The sequence below is a fragment of the Pinus tabuliformis genome, chromosome 5_1 (assembly GCF_031772625.1).
Source record: "Pinus tabuliformis cultivar Carrire ecotype Pingquan chromosome 5_1, CPIR1, whole genome shotgun sequence".
In the NCBI taxonomy this organism is placed as follows: domain Eukaryota; kingdom Viridiplantae; phylum Streptophyta; class Pinopsida; order Pinales; family Pinaceae; genus Pinus; species Pinus tabuliformis.
Window position 1 is genome coordinate 35,062,145 of NC_142305.1, and position 17,712 is coordinate 35,079,856.

The window sequence follows — 17,712 nt, forward strand, 5'->3', positions numbered from 1 at the left end:
TGATGTATGATTGCATTAGTATGTTTAGTTTATTTCTAATCCTGAACTAGTTATGAATATGAATCCATGTCTTGTGTAGTGTTCTCTTCTTGTGATCTTGCAGAGACCTGTTGGAGCTGGGCGAGCGAGAAGGCAAGTAGCTGAGAACTCTCAAAGAGAAGGGAAACTGGATTGAGGGAAAAACGGAAGACACCGGTTAGTTCATCCATCTCTCTTCATTCTAATTCATAAAGGAAGAATACTAGAATAGCTGTCTCTGTTTGTTGCTAAGGCACTGTCACACCTTAGGTGGATAGGATCGTCCTGCATAGGCATTTTTCCCCACAACAACGGGAATCAAGATACCGTTTATTTGCCAACAAACTTTGCCTATCATTTTAGCAATGACAAGTGCAGTCTTTGGGTTTGCTTGATACTTTTCCAAGTTAGCAGCCTTCTTCATCATATCCTGAAGTGCTGTCATTATATCTGGATCACTGAACGCAACCATCAGCTCTGGATCATTCAAGATTTTACTCATATCAACATCACCACGCGTTCTGCCTGGGAAGCCACTAGTAGCCCCTCATGATTTACACGTGGAGGTTTTCTCTTGCTTTTTGCTTTTTCATATGCCACCTAAGCTTTCAGCATGTCTGTGTTGCCTTTCACATTCTTTCTTTCTCTCATATTTTTCCCTACATAGGCACGCTTCATTATAAATCTTTCCATTGGCATATTAATGAAATAAAGGTTTGTTGTTGACAATGGATGCTTGAATCAAGCATGGGGCTATGTTTGTTTTCTATTCAAGGTGTTTCATCTGTGCTAGCACATTTGCCAATTCGTCTTTGAGCTGCTGGTTGTCTCCTTGTAATTTGGTATAAGCATGGTGGACATTTTCCAATTCCGCTTCCAACTCTTTGACTCGACCATTGTGCTGATTAGATTCGGCCTACATCTAGCCCCAAGGAATGAATTTGTTTTAGCATTGTCTCAAATCTTCTATCAAGGTCATTTCGGTCTTCTTTCCAGCAATAAAGTTCTTGCTATAGTGCATTCCTCTGGTCCACTCGAAATGTGACCTCCTTTAACAAACTATTCTTGTCCTTTTCCAGTTTATAGACTTCCTTTTCCAAATTCTTAAGAGAAACAACTGCAGATGATGATTTCTCCTTAAGATTGCAATTATCTTCTTGTAAATGACTAATCTCTTCCTCTAAAACCTTTATTCGTTTATCAGCATCCTTCAACCTCTTGCTCCTGGCTTTGGAGTTCAATTGACAACATCTTTTGGTGTTCTTGCAATTGACTCATTGATTGTTGGTAGTTTTTAAGAACAGTATCAAACTTCAACATTTGTGCAGACTCATCTTGAAGTTTAAGGCCAACATCATATTCCTCATTATATTTTGTTATGGGTCCATCTTGTAAAGAAGTTGTCCTCTGAATTCTATCCCAAATATCCTGTTGAAAATCATTTTTCTCTTTCTCCAAGTTGTGTGTTCTTTCCTCTTTCATATTCAAGCAAAGAACTCCATCTGCAATTTCATCCTTGATTCTTTTATTTTCTTCATTTAGATGGGCCATTTTAATCTGTAGGTCCTTTGCCCTATTTTCAGCAGACTCATACAACTTCAGGCTTTGTTGATACTGAAAAATCATGGTGTCATTTCTGCTTGTGATTTTAAAAGAGCCTGCCGCAAGTTCTGGATTTCTTCATTGGCTTTTTGCAACTGCTGGACCCCTGTCATAACCTGTACCCTGAGATTGTGATTCTCATGATGAAACTTGAAAAATTCTTCTTGTAAATTAGCAAGGGCTTGCCCATTATTTCTGTGTTCAGGAGTAGAGCATTCATACTGAAGTTCTGTCTGGATGTTTTGTCTCTCTGATTCCAATTTTGCTTCCAAGCTCAGAATTTTTAAGACAAGTTTATCATCCTCTTGAGTTTCAGATTTTTTCTTTTGACTCAAAGCCTTTCCTTCCTCGATATGTTCATTTTTCTGCTTCTTCAGTATGCACAATTGATCCTCAAGTTCACTGAATTTTGCAACAGGTGATGATGAATCCTCATTGAGCTTGTGGTTCTCTTCTTGAACATGTTGCAGTTCTTCTTGAATTTTTAATAATTGTTCCTCAACAACCCTGAATTGCTCAGAACCTCTCTCATAGCCTCCTTTCAATATTTCCTTCTCTTGTTGCAAACTTACTATTTCTCTCTGCAATTTTGTTATTTCATTTAGGACTTCGATTTGCCCTCTTTCACACCTTGCTCCTCCTACTCCCAAGTTCCAGAGCAAGTACCCCGAAACTGAACACATCTGCCTTTTCTGTAAGATGACCCCGCATAGCATACTCCGGAGTCAAGTATCCAATGGTGCCTGCAACTCTAGTGCTGATGTGAGTTTTATAGTTGTCATACAACTTAGCCAAACCAAACTCTGTTGTCTTAGGATTCAAAGAGTCATCCAACAGAACGTTACTGGCTTTGACATCTCAATGGATTATCTGAGAACTGGCCTCATCATGAAGGTAGGTGAGTCCATGTGCAATGCCAAGACAGATATTGTATCGAGTAGACCAATCCAGTTGTATCTGAGAGTCCTTGTTACCATGGTCAGCAATGTTACCATCAGTACCAAACAACTAAAAGTTGTATATCGCATATTTCAGAGGATTAATGCTTGTAGAATCTATTGAATAAAGCCCTTCTGCTGTAAGCTGGCCAATGTATCGGCCAAACACTTCTTCATGGGGGTGAAGGACAGGCCCAAATCTCTGAGCTTCTGATTGGAAAACTTGTATGGCTGCTTTCTTGGGTTTTCTTCGTCTGAACACTTTGTAGGAATTGGATAGTGTGGAAACAATTCAGCCAACATGTGAGTCGGATCCCCTCTGTGGAGGTTTGATTCTATGCACAAATATCTCTAGCCACTGGCTGAAGGCGTTTCATACACCAAAATGTGAGCCTCTGCCACGTCCCTCACATCCGCATATGCCTGAGTTAAATTTTTATACGTCTTGTTTGACCCTTTCAAGTATTTCATAATATGAAAATTTCTCATGTTCATGGTGGGCTGCAACATAGGACCTAAAACCAGGCACGAAATAACCACTGCAATATCCAAATTCCTTTTCTCGGCAATCTCCCATGCCAACTTCTCTGCCCAGATCTTTGCATAGCAATACCAATTCTTAGTTTGTTTGCAGTAGTCCAAATCGCTCCAACATTCATCATCGACTATGGCGAGTGGGTCTCTGTGAGGATCCATGTAAACCGCACCAATAGAAGATGTAACTACCACGCGCTTCACTCCCATTTCTGCACACGCCTCCAGAACGTTCCTGGTTCTGCTCACTGCTGGCTCTATAACTCGCTCAGGGTCATTACTTATAAGACAAGCTGTGTGGGAAACACCGTGACAGCCTCGGATAACTGTGACCAAAGCCTGGTAATCGAGAATATCAGCTTTAACAATCTCAAGCCTCTCTTTTGCTCCTTCCAGCCCTCTTAAATGCTCATACTTACGCCCATCATCAACTGGGTTGCTGTGAACTGCTCCTCTTACAGTATAGCCTTTGGCAAGGAGCTGCTTGACAAGCCATGAGCCAATGAATCCTCCTGCTCAAACATATCTCCTGTAGCATAAGTCATTTGTCTGCCTCCACAATTTATAGCAAATCCAGAATCTTATGAACCAGGTTAGAAAGTATAACTTTTGTATCGAGTTGTTTGGATTTATGGGACAAAGGAAAAAAAAATTGTGCGTGTCGGCTCTGTGCACTGCGCGCACAACCCAATGCGTCGTGCGAGCTGTATGCGCCGCGCCCATGCAATTTTGCACTACGGAAGAGGTCCCTATGCGCCGCGCGTGCCCAGTGCGTCGCGCCACTCAGCCTATGCGCCGCGCCGGCAAACTCAAGCACATTTTTTGCCCAGTTTACCTCTAATCACTGATTTTGCTCCAGATTCATTTGTCTCCGCAATTATCTTTGAGTGCATACTCCTTATTTTCTTTCCCCGATCTAAACCACATGATCATTGTCACTAAATGCTCCTTCCATTTCTGCATTTGCAAGAGATGAGTCTTTCCATGTTTGTGGAGGCCATTCATAGTTTCAATTTATGTTATATGGGTAATATCGAAGTTTGCTCTTTTTAGTGTCCTGCTTGATTAAAATGATGACTCTTATGTTGATTCTTTGCAGGGATAGGAGCTGCTGAACCTAGCAAGATGGGCAGGGCTGCCTGAAGAACTGTAAAATCTTATCAATCATGTATTAAACGAACTTAATAATTTCTTCTTCAAAACAGAGTTTTGAAGAAGAAATGTCCTTCAACATTATTAATAATGTGAATCTTGAAGTGAAACTTACTGAACCTCCCTCTGGCCTGCAAGTGTTATTTCACACTCTTGGAGACAAAACCCTTGACTCAAGAGTTAAAATGACTCTTTTTAACCAAAATGGCATTTAATGATTGCAAATGACGAGAAATGAACCTTGGTGAATTTGACTCTGACAAAGGACTGACAAGACTGAGTCTAACACACATCACCACCAGCCCAAACTTGCCTATCAGTTCAAACATCATGCGCAAGTATGTTGCTGTTCCGGCCACATTGAAGAAAATGATGCACATGCTTTCAAACAAGTTGGAAAAAGGAGCCCGAGCAGTGTACCCGGATGTTATGGAGTCAAGGTTTAGGTTTCAAACAGATGTCACAGTGGAACACACTGACACTATCAAGGACTACAGATATTGGCATCAATATGTTACTGTTGATCAACATGAGGATGTCGAGGAGTTGGACTTCGATAGTTGTCTAAGTCAGATTGATGTCTAGTTTGGCTTGCTCAAGCCATTTTTGTTCACATGGGTACATGTGCATTGTAATGTTAAGTCATGTCAAGTGTAAGTCAAGTGTCAATAGTGGATGTAACAGTCATAGAGTAGGTGAAGAGTCATGAGGGTAGTTGAATGGTCATAAAGGGGAATGTCAAGGGTCACCCCACCCTTTGCCATAAATAGTCCCTCATAACTCATTGTATAGGCTTTTGGTAAGCCAAGCTTCTAGTAAGACTATCTTGGAAAGATCTTGGAGAGTATTGTAACGCACCTTGGCTTCTCCACTGCACAGAGATGGTTCATCTCTTTGGAGGAGTAGGCAGATGTGGCTATAATGTTCTAGTGGGCTAGCAGGTTTACATGGATGTATTGTATGATTGGAACTTACACTTATTTATATAATAGGAGCCAACACATTTTCATGCATATGTTGTTATTGTAGTTGGATTGTTCCAGTTGTTGTAGTGATATATTTTTTTTAACTTATGTAGTTGTGTATAAACTACTTTGTATGAAATTATATGAATCTTGTTACAGATATGTTGCTAGTTTAACCATCATTATGGATTTTCGACTGACTTGCTTTCCTACTTGTGATGCATCTTTTCTCATGTGTCCCCTTCCAAACTTAGTACTGTTACAGGTTGCCAAGGGGTGCACTCATCCCAACCCACCTGTGTTAGAACCTATCATGCACCTTCCTTGACTCACTACAGTGGTCACACCCTTGCTACTAACAGAGTTATCTTACTTGCCTATATGTGACATCGCAGTCAAGGCATTGCTTTATGACCCACTGCTGGGACTCCTACACCAAACAATCTGAGGTATAATTGGGACTTCTTACCAGGGAGATCCCCTTGACATGTTGGCGGGTCCAGCACCGTCAACAGATTCCTTTGTTGAAAACTAAGTAGAAAATCCTCCTTGGCACACAATTGCATCCCTTCTTTGATAGGAGATTTGCCACTTGATTCTACTCTCTATAGACATTATTAGAGGCTAGTATAAGGTATTAATCAAATATCTCATGCATTGCATCCAAAAAGTAAGGGAAGGTGGTCCAAATTTTGTTCTCAATTATACCCAATCTAGGATCATTTTGGAATCTCCAAACACAGGTAAATCTTCAATTGTAAGCCAATTAGCACATAAAAGAGCCCCCAAGAGTATGATTAGCTCAACTCTATTATTTGACCATGTGTCACTATACCAACTGAAATGGAAGGTGTTTTCTGGCTTCAAAACCAAATGTTTCCCACTTCCAGAAACCCTATTGGTGGATGATCCATAAAAAATAAAAATAAAAAAATAAAGTATGACCATAGCTCCACAAGTCAAAAATGTCTTCTAGGTTGTTCCTCCTTAATTAGCCATATCTCCATAAAATATGAAAATATCTTTAAATATGCTTCTCTAGTATCTGGTTCTGTTTGTTCAAAAATATTCTCATTCCTTCTTCTCCGTATGCCCCACAAAATATAGAAAGGCAAGGAACGATATGTCTTGAAACCTTCAAACCATTGAGTGAGACATCTCTAAATGGAAACCATGTTCTAGATTACATGTATTTTAAGTGTTTGAAGAGCCCCACTCCATACCGAGATCGCAAAAGGACATGTTAGAAATAGATGTTCCATGTATTCTAAATCTTCTTTGCATAAAGAGCATCTTCCAAGATCCTGAAAGCCCCTTTTATGGATATTATCCCAAGTTAAAATATTATTATGGACCACCAGCCACATAAAACATTTTAATTTGAGAGGTATATCCCATCTCCATGTGTTATGAAACCAAAAATCATTATCATTCAAGCCACGTCCATGAGAAATATGTTTATAAATCTCTTTAACCGAGATCTGCTCATTATACATAACACCTTCCCATTTTAGCTTTTCTTTCTTCTCAGTGAGTTTTAAACCTGTTAGACTTAACTATGTTGTGAAATGTGCCCATTCCACAAATAGATCCTCTGGAAATCCAAGTTCAAATGCATTAAGCCAATAACTTGTAACAGAAGAAGATCCTCAATCACAAGAGATTTAGTTCATAAAGTAAAGCCTTTTCTTATGTAAATGCTCAAGGATGTGAATAGAAAGAGTATGTATTCCCTCCACTCCTTTGATATCATCTAGTCCTATTTCTATCCTATTCCCCCTTCCAACCTCCCATCTCAGATTTCGTAGTAGCCAATATTTGTTTCTCATCATGCTTCTCCATATATAAGATGTCACCTTCTTCTTTGGAGCCACCTCTTTAATCCATTCCTTAAGCTGTCTATTTTTTAGATATTTCTCTTTAATAACCTATTACCAAATACCTTTGCCCTGGAAATTTTTCCATAATTTCTTGACAATTAAAGCCTTACTAAAACATTATGTGTCCTTTATACCCCACCCTCAATCATTCTCATGTCTCGCAAGCACCTCTAAATAGACCAAAAGTATCTTATTTGTGGATTTAGGCCTAGCCCAAAGGCACCTAGCTATAATAGCATCAATTATTTTGGTCTAAAGATACTGAGGGGGGGAAGATACTAAGGTTTGAGCCCTCTAATTGCAATGAAATCACCTCCTCCCCATTTGTCATGAAATTCTTTGAAGATGTCAATTGTTTAGGGTTTTGTCAAAGAGTGCAGGAAGTAGGTTACCATGAGCATCTCATAGGTATATTTTCCCTCACCTTGAAGGAAGACAAGATCACCATTGCAGGGACTAATTTCATGTTTTCAGTGGATGCCATCTCTCAAGCTACATGCATACCAAACCATGGTGAAAACTGGTTCAAAGGCATGAACCTAGACCTAGAAGAGTACAAACCCTACTTGAAATCACAATACAAAGGAGCTCACTCACATGTTTTTCCATTCATATACTTGTTGGAGAGATATGCACCATTGATAAAGGCTTTCATGAAGTTCTTCACATGTGAGGGAAGATTTTCTAAGCTATATCAATACCACATAAGACTGCTCATGCACTTTACAGCTCCCAAGTCTCTAAATTTGTCGAGCTACTTGTATCCGAACCTAACCAAAATGTCCGAAAGGGTGTAATTGAAAGGAAAAGTGCATTATCCCAGCCTCTTTCACCATAGCCTGATAAAGGTTATAGTACTCCATCAGTTGAAAGAGAAGAACATGACATGGGACATCTTCATTGAGGTAGCCTTGAAAACACATATAACCACTTCACCAAGCCAACACCAAACCATGTCAGTACAACCAATGGAGGTGGGGTCATCAAGCAAAGATGATGAGCCTAAATTTTCCAATACCCACCTGAGCTTATCTATCTAGCCTAAAATCCTTTACATTCTAGTCATCTCTTGGATGTGATTTCATATAGAGAGCCCTCTCTGGTTTGGTAGGGCTAGCTACCAAACTAAAAGTTTGGTCTATGGTTACCTCCATCGATCTCCTCACCAACCTAGGACATTGTGGAGGATAACAGAGGGCATGACAACTAGGGAGTTCCAGGGTGTTCTAATGAATGTAAGGTTCCCAAGTCATGGAAAATGTAATGCTAGTTGTGAGGTCATGATTGCCAAGGTGTGTTAGAGAATGCTAGGGCATGCTAACATGTGCCAGATAGTACGAAGACATGTCAAACAAGCTAAGATGTGCCAAGTGCTAAGGCATGCCAAAATGTACAAGGGTGTGACAATGCATTCCACGGTCTTTCAAGGTAAAAGAAAGGAGGAACAAGTTAAACTACAAGGAAATGAGCACATAATAGGGTTAATAAGTCATCAATTTATCTTTTCCATGAGGGGCATGCTAGGCACACCAACACTAGGTGCCAATAGGTGCCAAGTGCCAAGTGTCAATGCATTTTAAGTGCCAAATCTTCCTCTGTTTCTTCTCATCTAGTTTCCAATAATTGATCTCAAATAACTTTAATATTAAACCATGCCAAAGCATACCAAGTCATCTCAACGCATGCCAAACATGCTTATAAGACTTGCTAAGTGCCAACACGTGCCAAGTGCCAATGTGCGTTAGGGAGTGTGATGCATGCTATGAAGTGGTAGAGCATATTGAAGAGTGCTATGGCGTGCTAGAGTGATCCAGGTGGCTCCAGACACATGAATAAGTCCAGGAGGACTCAGGAAGGGTCAAACACAAAGAATGTTTGGATTATGCTCAAACTAGGTTCATGTTAAATATCTCGTCATCATGATCGTGGTGGTGTGAACAGTTCATCAATCCAAGTCCGGATGAGGAAGATAGAGGCAGTCAAAGTTTTGGTTGACTTTTGTTGACTGGGCAGGCTTAATGGAGACACAATTTAGAATTTTTCCGGTGGAAGGAATCCAGCCAACTCTAGCTAGATTCTGGGCGAAATTGTCGCCTTGTTAAAAAGACTCCTTCAATCCATGATCGGGAATTTTCAAATTTACATGGTTATATATAAAAATAAAAATAAAAATAAATATATAGGAGGTGGTGGGCCACCACCCCCACCACCCCACAGCTCACCATAAACCATACGTATTAAATTGAGGAGGCTGGTGTGGTTTGAACCCACAGTTGGCGGGAGGGCCAGCCCCGCCCACGTGGCGGCCCCACGATACAACCACCGAAACAACGCAACCAAACTCCAATTAATACAACAAACCACCATTAATATAACATCAACCCACGGTTCTGTTTGATGTTGGTTGTAAAAACAAACAAACACGCCAACATAATATTTAATGCCCAACCACCAAGCCTTAAAAAATATATATATATGCATGTTAATTCGGGGAGGGGTGGGATTTGATCTCTCGAGCCCTCCTCAACAACTCGACATATTTAGCCAACATGCCAACCAAACTACGTGGGAATATCCACCTGGAAATTTATATAAACCTTCATTTCATCAGTGCTCCCAGGCATGGAGGAAACAGGAGCGGGAATGGAAATCGAGGTGAATTTTTAATTAATTTATTTGCAGGGGGAACCATGATTGAGTGAAATTTCCAGGAGGGTGAAATTTTTGTAGTGTCCAAATTGGACAAAATTTATGTCAATGTTACACCTCTCGATGACACGAACCCAATGGCGCAGCCAGTTTCCTGATCTGAGCAACCGAATTGCAAAGGACCCGGAGGATAGAATCTTTGAGGAATCTAAGGGGAATCTAAAAGATTCCTTAAGCCCCAGATTTCCACTTTCTCAGAATTCAGAAATTTGACAGTAGATTTTGCACTATTCGATGCCACAAATCTAATGGTGCATTCAGATTTTCCATTTGCTCATTTCATTTTTTGGCCACTTTTCTAAGTGGAGTGGAGGTGTCAGCATTCATGTGTGAGCAACCATTCCCATGCGATGGGACGAACAACTTCGGCAGTTTGACATCCTTTTCTTCAGATGGGCCACGATGTGAGGTATATGCATTGTGCTCATGTACTTCTTTCGCTATGCATTGTGCTGCATAGATCTCTGTTTGATGTTTGATGTGGGATCTTTTCTCTTACGTGTTTTCATGATTCCTTCTTGATGTGACGTGGAATCATTTGTGGGATGTACTTGTTGTCATGACTCGTCATGTTTTATTTGAGATCCTTTTTTGTATGTTGCTAGGATATTCATGTTTCACCATGTATGTTTGCATTGAGATCCCTTTTATGCCATGTTGGCGGGATGCTCATTATCATCATGCATGAGTTTATGTCATATTGATAGGAGTCCTTTTGACTAAGAATTCCTGTAGCGGAACATCTCTTAGAGCCACTCCTGCATGAAGGCATTTTCCTTGTATGATAACGACGTCACCTCTTATGTACATCATCACTATTTACAGAACTTAATGCAGCGGCCTACACCATCTTGACACCGGGGCCCGAAGACGTAGTCCCTCCTAGACGAACTTCGTTATCAATGGCTTATGTTTTCATGTTTTGATGAATGTTATGTTCCTCTTGTTTACAACATGTAGATGTATTCATTTATGCTATTTTAAAATTTCAATTTAACACATCACGAAGGTAAAAGGTCTTGGAAGGGTCCTTTGTCGCACCTGAACCCGGATCATAGAGAGTGCCAATGCATGATGAGGAGTGTTAGGGAGTACTAGGAAAACACAAGGGAGCACTAGGTCAAAATGCATGGAAATGAATGAATATGAGGGTGTGTCGGGGAGTGTCAATGAGTGCTAGCTATCATGCGAAGGAGGGAGTGACAAGGTATGCTAAGCATGGGTAAGGCATGCCAAGGAATATCAAGGAATGTCAAGAAGTGCTAGAGTGTGCTATGTTAGAAAATTATATATTACAGAGCAATGGAACACATAGAATATTGCATAAATATAAACACAGAAAATGCATAAAACTAGAGAGACACAAATATATGTGGTTCACCCAGTTTGGGATACGTCCACCCCGAACAGCCAGTCCTTCCTTTCTATTATCCAACAAAATGAAGAGACACAACCTACAGCAGATCTGTTGTAATATCCTCTGTTTTCTCTCACAGTCTCACCTCTCTGTTTCTCGCTCAGAGAATACACATCTATTACACAGCCTCAATACAATGCCCTCATAGAAAGAGAGGGGTTGCCTTCTAGGGAAAAAAACCCTAAACTAAACATAAGTTATACCATCAGATCATCCGCCTAATGAACGGCCTAGATTGACTAGAAATTAATATACTTTTACAAGGAAATTTTACATCTGTTTTTAGCTTCGGGGCCACTGCCCCCAAAACCCCCGCCGGGGGACCGCTGGCCCCCAGACCCCCCAGCTGTGGGGGATGAGCCCCGCCGAACCCCCGCGGGGGGGATAAGTCCCCCCTGCACCCCCCCGCATGGATGGGTGTACAAACTACCTGGGGTATACATCCAGCTGAAACAAAGACCTCTAAATAAGCATGCTCCATACCCAACAATCTCCCACTTGGAGAATGATTGTAACAACTCCACCGCTACTTCATTTGCTGGATAATGACTCCTCTTTAGACCTGGCTGTTTCTCATCTTCATCGTCATCCTTGAAGACTAATTGAAACTGAGCATATTCTCAATTTCTCCCTGGTTACAACTTTTGTTAGCATATCTGCAGGATTCTGGGTAGTGTGTATCTTTTCCAGCTTCAACTCTCCATCTTCCAACACTGATCGTATGAATTGGTACTTGAGTTGTATGTTTTTAGCCTTGGAATGAAATGCTGAGTTCTTTGCAAGATGAATGGCACTTTGGCTATCACTATATAATGTGCCCATATCATGCTCCTTACCCAATTCACCCATAAACCTTGTAACCAAATCATTTCTTTACTAGCCTCTGTAGCAGCAACATACTCTACTTCTGTTGTTGAAAGTGCAACAACACTTTGGATTTTTGAAACCTAACTAACAGTTGTTCCACCTATAGTAAATACATATCCTATAGCGCTCCTCCTGTTATCTCTATCACTTGCCATATCTGCATCAACATATCCCTGTAGAGAAATGTTTGAACCACCAAAGCATAATGCTTGATTTGTGGTACCTTTCAAATATCTCAGAATCCATTTCACTACCATCCAATCTTCCTTTCCTGGATTATTCATGTACTTGCTTACAACTCCCACTGCATGTGCAATATCAGGCCTTGTGCAGACCATTGCATACATTAAGCTTCCAACTGCTAATGCATATGGAACTTTAGACATATAATTCGTGTCTTCTTGGGTCTTTGGGCACATTTCCTTACTAAGTTTGAAATGGCTACCAAAAGGTGTACTAACTGGTTTTGCATTGTGCATATTAAATCTTTTCAACACCTTTTGTATGTACTCATTCTGAGACAATTTTAATTTGCGATTTTTCCTGTCTCTAGTTATTCTCATACCAAGGATTTGTTTTGCAGCTCCCAAATCCTTTATTGCAAATGAATTTGCCAATTTTCTTTTGAGCACATTTAATTCCTGCATGTTAGACCCTGCAACAAGCATGTCATCCACATACAATAACAATATAATATAGCTACCATCATTTTGCTTTTTTAGATAAACACAATGATCAGAGTGACATCTAGTATAACCTTGTTCAGACATAAACTTGTCAAATTTTAGATACCACCACCTTGGAGCTTGTTTTAAGCCATACAAGCTCTTCTTCAACCTGCACACTAGTTTCTCCTTCCCTTTCACCTCATATCCTTGTGGCTGCTACATATAAATCTCTTCTTCCAAATCCCCATGGAGAAAGGTTGTCTTTACATCTAACTGCTCAAGATGCAAATCTTCAACTACTACTAGACTTAAAGTAGTTCTGATTGAAGTCATCTTAACAATAGGAGAAAATATTTCATCAAAATCAATACCTTTCCTCTGTGCAAACCCCTTCACCACAATTCTAGCTTTGTACCTTTATTTTCCTCCATCTTCTTCCTTCAGCGTGTAAACCCATTTATTCTTCAATGTAGTTTTTCCTACAAGCAACCTAACTAAGTCCCAAGTCTGGTTATGCATTAAGGAGTCCATCTATTCTTCCTTGGCTAGCTCCCACTTCTTCCTGCTTTCAACCTGCATTGCTTCTTCATAACATTCGGGTTCACCAGAATCAGTCAACAATAAATAATATAATGAAGGAGAGTATCGTTCAGGGGGTATACTTATCCTGGCAGATCTTCTAACACCACTTTCAGGTGTTTGGGATGCCTGTTGCTGTTGTTATCACAAAATCACAACTGAAGGGCTGCTGATCAGGCAGACTCTGTGTAACTATTTCAGACCAAGCTTTTAACTAAGGATTAGCCTCGCTAGCCTGAGAGGGCTCTCTCAAGAAAAGGTTATTGATTTTGAATGTTGATAAGAGGGCTAACTCTTGTACAATAGATTTACTGTAAGCATAACTGGTTGGAAACACACCAAAAGATATCTCATTGGGCTATGGAGTCTATAATATCAAGCAAACAAGAAAAACACAGTGAACTCATAGAAATCAAGGCTCTTAGCATTACAAGTCAAACATATTCCACCACACATAGCTTGCTGTATACACAGGAAGTCAGAGCATATAAGTATGAATTCTGAGTGATTGCATACAACAAAACCATAAAATAACATAAGGTATAACACATCATCATTTCATTTGACCATGACAATCCTTCGAGAATCTTGAGAAGAGAATCACTCTGTTTTACTATTACTGTCAAAAAAGATCTTACAGTGGCCCAAAACAACACACTTTTTCTATTAAGTATCCAACCTTTTTTACATCTAAGTTATTCCTATATATAGCCTATCAAAACACTGTTGTACGAGACTCCTCATCAAGCATGAAGGGAGCTCGGGCTTTTGACATAAATGACCTTAACAATAACATAAACGAACTAATTTATTACAAGAGATATGATGCTACGAAAACAGAGGATTCCATCATATTGGCACTTTAAGTCTTCTTCCTTGTATACCCTGATGTGTCCTTTGAGCTTGCCACCTGTAGTACTGCAATAATAACCATATCCAAGCTTAAAACAGATTCAATGTACATACAGCTCCGGATACTTGATGCATAGATGACTTCAACAACCGAAAAGAAAATGAAGCCTATATTCTTGGTTGCTGCCTCCCCTCGGTGTTCATATATTAATGATCCATCTTTAAGCCATTTAAACCTTGGATAGTCCCGTGTAACTGAAGAAAACTCATAACCCAGCCATCCCACAACTGGACAAGTGTATCATTTAACACCTCAGCAGCTCTATCCAAACCCTAAAATTTCGGAGATAAAGTGACTTTTAGGCAAAAGACAAAACTTCGACTTTTTCTTTGAATATTTACACCTGACCTCCTTTTCAAAATTTCTGACTGATCTTCTATAGTCTATATGCTGACATTAAACCATCTCTTTGAATATATGCTGATCTCAGCATTCCAACTCAAGCTTTAAACCTAACCAGTCATCTACAGCAGTTTCGTAGCGCGCTACGAAACTGCTGTAGGTCATCAAAATTAAATATATGAACCTCAAAACAGCAATATTTCAAATCTATGATTCCTTTAGTCTTTCCATACAGGTGTGAAGACACAAAAAAGTCTCAAAAACTTTTAAAAAGACAATGGCCTAACATATATCAAAATTTGAGAAAACACATTCCTCCTTGAATCATTTAGCTAGCTTGTCTAGCTTTTCTTTCAGGCTGATGACTTCCTCCTTCAACTTCTTGTTCTGTGCTCTTAGACTTGCATTCATTTGTTTCATAGTTTTTGCCTGTTTTAGAGCTGGTATTGTTTCATAGGCGTCAGATACCGAACTAGCTTGACTGATCAAACTTGTTTTACCTTTCATCACAGCTTTCTTATAACTAGTATATCTCACTGCCTTCTCTTTAAAGATATTATGAACCTGAGGTATCTCCTTACTTGCTCCAGCTTGTTTTGTAATGGCAACCACATTTCCACTTTGACTGATAACCACCTTATTGTCCTTATTCTTGTTTTTAACTGCTTGGACTATTCCAGAGAAGATTTCAAGTGCCTCTGTCCTAGGCATGTCTGAAGGGACTTTCTCTTTTTGAGCCTTTTCTGCTTCCTTTATTTGCCTCCTAGTCATTGGTCTGCGAGGTTTAAAGGCATACTCTTTACCTGGTTCTTCAAACTTTAACCTTTTGGAAGCCTTTGACTTCTTAGAACTCTCAGGTGAAGATTGTGTTAGATCAATATGCATAGGTGCCACCAATTGATCTGGTTCTATTTCAAGCGGTTCAACTTGGATTGGATGTTCTTGTTCTAATTCAATGGCTTCCAGCAAATCATTTAGATTACCCTTAGAAACAGGACTCTCTTCCACATGAGCAGATTTTCCTTTTTCTTTGTTCAGCTGGCCTCTAGTTCTTGCTCTTGAAACTCTTTCAACTTCACTAGACTTAATTTCATCTTTTCTTTTGTGAGTCTTCTGTTTAGATGATTCTGGTGTTTCCTTAAGCGGCAACTTAGAGGCTTCTTTTTCATACACTTTGGATGATTTCGAAGTTTTGACTACTGATGCCTCAGGAGTTTCTTTGACTGCTAACTTAGGAGTCTTCTTTGTTGATGCTTCAGGTGTTTCTTTGACTGTTACAGACCTCTCTGGCTTCTTTGTTTTAGCTTTGGGCTTCTTATGGTCTGTTATTTCTTTCCTAATCTCAGCCAAAGTAGTATCCTCACTCCTATCTTCTCTTTCTCTTACAGGTAATGGAGTGAGGCCCGTTTTACTAGGGAAACCGGCCATGAATACAAACGAATCCCAGTCTTTACCAATTTTATGTAGGCAGTGAAGTGTAGTAGCAGCTTGAAATGATATGAGTAGACTTTGTTGTACCGACCTTCACATGTCAAGTACTTCTGGATGCATGTCAATAATGTAGCATAATTCTCCTTAAGATAGCTCCTTGGGACAGCTTTAGTAAGATCTTCGTCTACATATGGTGCCTTTAAGAACTCCTTACACGGACCCATATCAAACTTGAAATTCTTGAACCATTCTTGGCCACCTCTTGGGATTTCTGTAACTGTAGAAATGACTTCAGGGGAAACCGGAAACTCCAGCATGGCCACCTTTGAATTTAATCCCGTGAAGTTCACTGCAAATGCCTTGGTCACTTCTGCATGTCCACCTTTGAGTTTTTCACAGAACCGCCAACAACCAGCAGCTCTGAACGCCTTTGCTACTTCCTCATCACTGAGGGTTACATCTAATCCCTCCGGCTCTGTTCTCACACATCTACCCGAACGGTGCTCCTTTCTCTCCATGTTTCTTTGCACAATTCTACACAAGGAAATGCCGGTGGTTTGCAGCACGATAACACTCCTTGGCTGTAGAACTCAGGCTCGCTTGCAGTAGTCTGATTAGAATAAAGCTCACGCTTTTCATAGAGTAGAAGACATTCATATGTTATGAAAAACACATTATGGAATGACCACTTCCTATAACGTCCTCCAAACTGACACATAACTCAATGAAATCAGACCTGATGGCAAAGTAATGGCTAATCATGACACGTAAATGGTGTGAGGAAACAATCATAACCGGACTCGTGACTCACCACTTCTCGGATTAGACATTTCAGGAAAAAAAACTAGACAACAGCCCGAAACCCCGATTTCGTAGCGCGGGCAGTTCAAATTTAAAGGAATGCGCTACGAAATCGCTGGCAAACGGGCCGCTACGAAAACACGCAAACATTATTTAGCAGCAGAACTGACCAATCACACTCGCGCTACGAAACTGCGCAAGTACCTAAGAAATCATACCCGTGCTGCGAAACTGCGCAAGTACCAATGACATGACATGACATAACTAACCATGATGGAAGATGACTAATGCCCTTGCCTTTACACGAATTTCATTCATAACTCTTGAATTTCAAAATTTGAAATTGACATAAGTTAACAAACTTATTTACAAGACCTCAAGACTTTATAAAAACTTATGGATAATTAACATATACATGAACTATAGATTCTAGTGATAACAGCTGTTGTGTTGGTTGCTATTGTTGTGGTTGTTGATTATTATTATTTTCAGGCACCTTTAATTTTTCAGTGATCTCATCAAGAACTGTGTATTCCTTGTTTTCTTTTTCTTATTTCTTTTCCTGCAACTGGTTCTGATACAAGACCTTTTCATTGAATATCACATCTCTGCTCCTAATGATTTTGTGATTTTCATAATCATATAAGCAATAACCAAAATCATTAACACCATATCCAATAAAGGTACATTTCTTTGATTTTGCCTCAAGCTTTGTTCTATTTTCTTTATTAATATGGACAAAGGCCTCACAACCAAAAGGCTTTAAAAAGGAGTAGTTTACCTTTTTACCTGTCCATGCTTCCTCTGGAACACCACCATCCAAGGAACTTGAAGGCCCTCTGTTTATTAGATAAACAGCAGTATCTACAGCATCTGCCCAAAATTGTAAAGGCAAT

The 17,712-nt window shown here is 39.9% G+C and overlaps 1 pseudogene; it reads right to left on the reverse strand.

Moving 5' to 3' along the window:
• Positions 1-2,620: 2,620 nt before the first annotated feature.
• Positions 2,621-3,985, reverse strand: LOC149163359 (cinnamoyl-CoA reductase 1 pseudogene; annotated as a pseudogene).
• Positions 3,986-17,712: the final 13,727 nt, after the last annotated feature.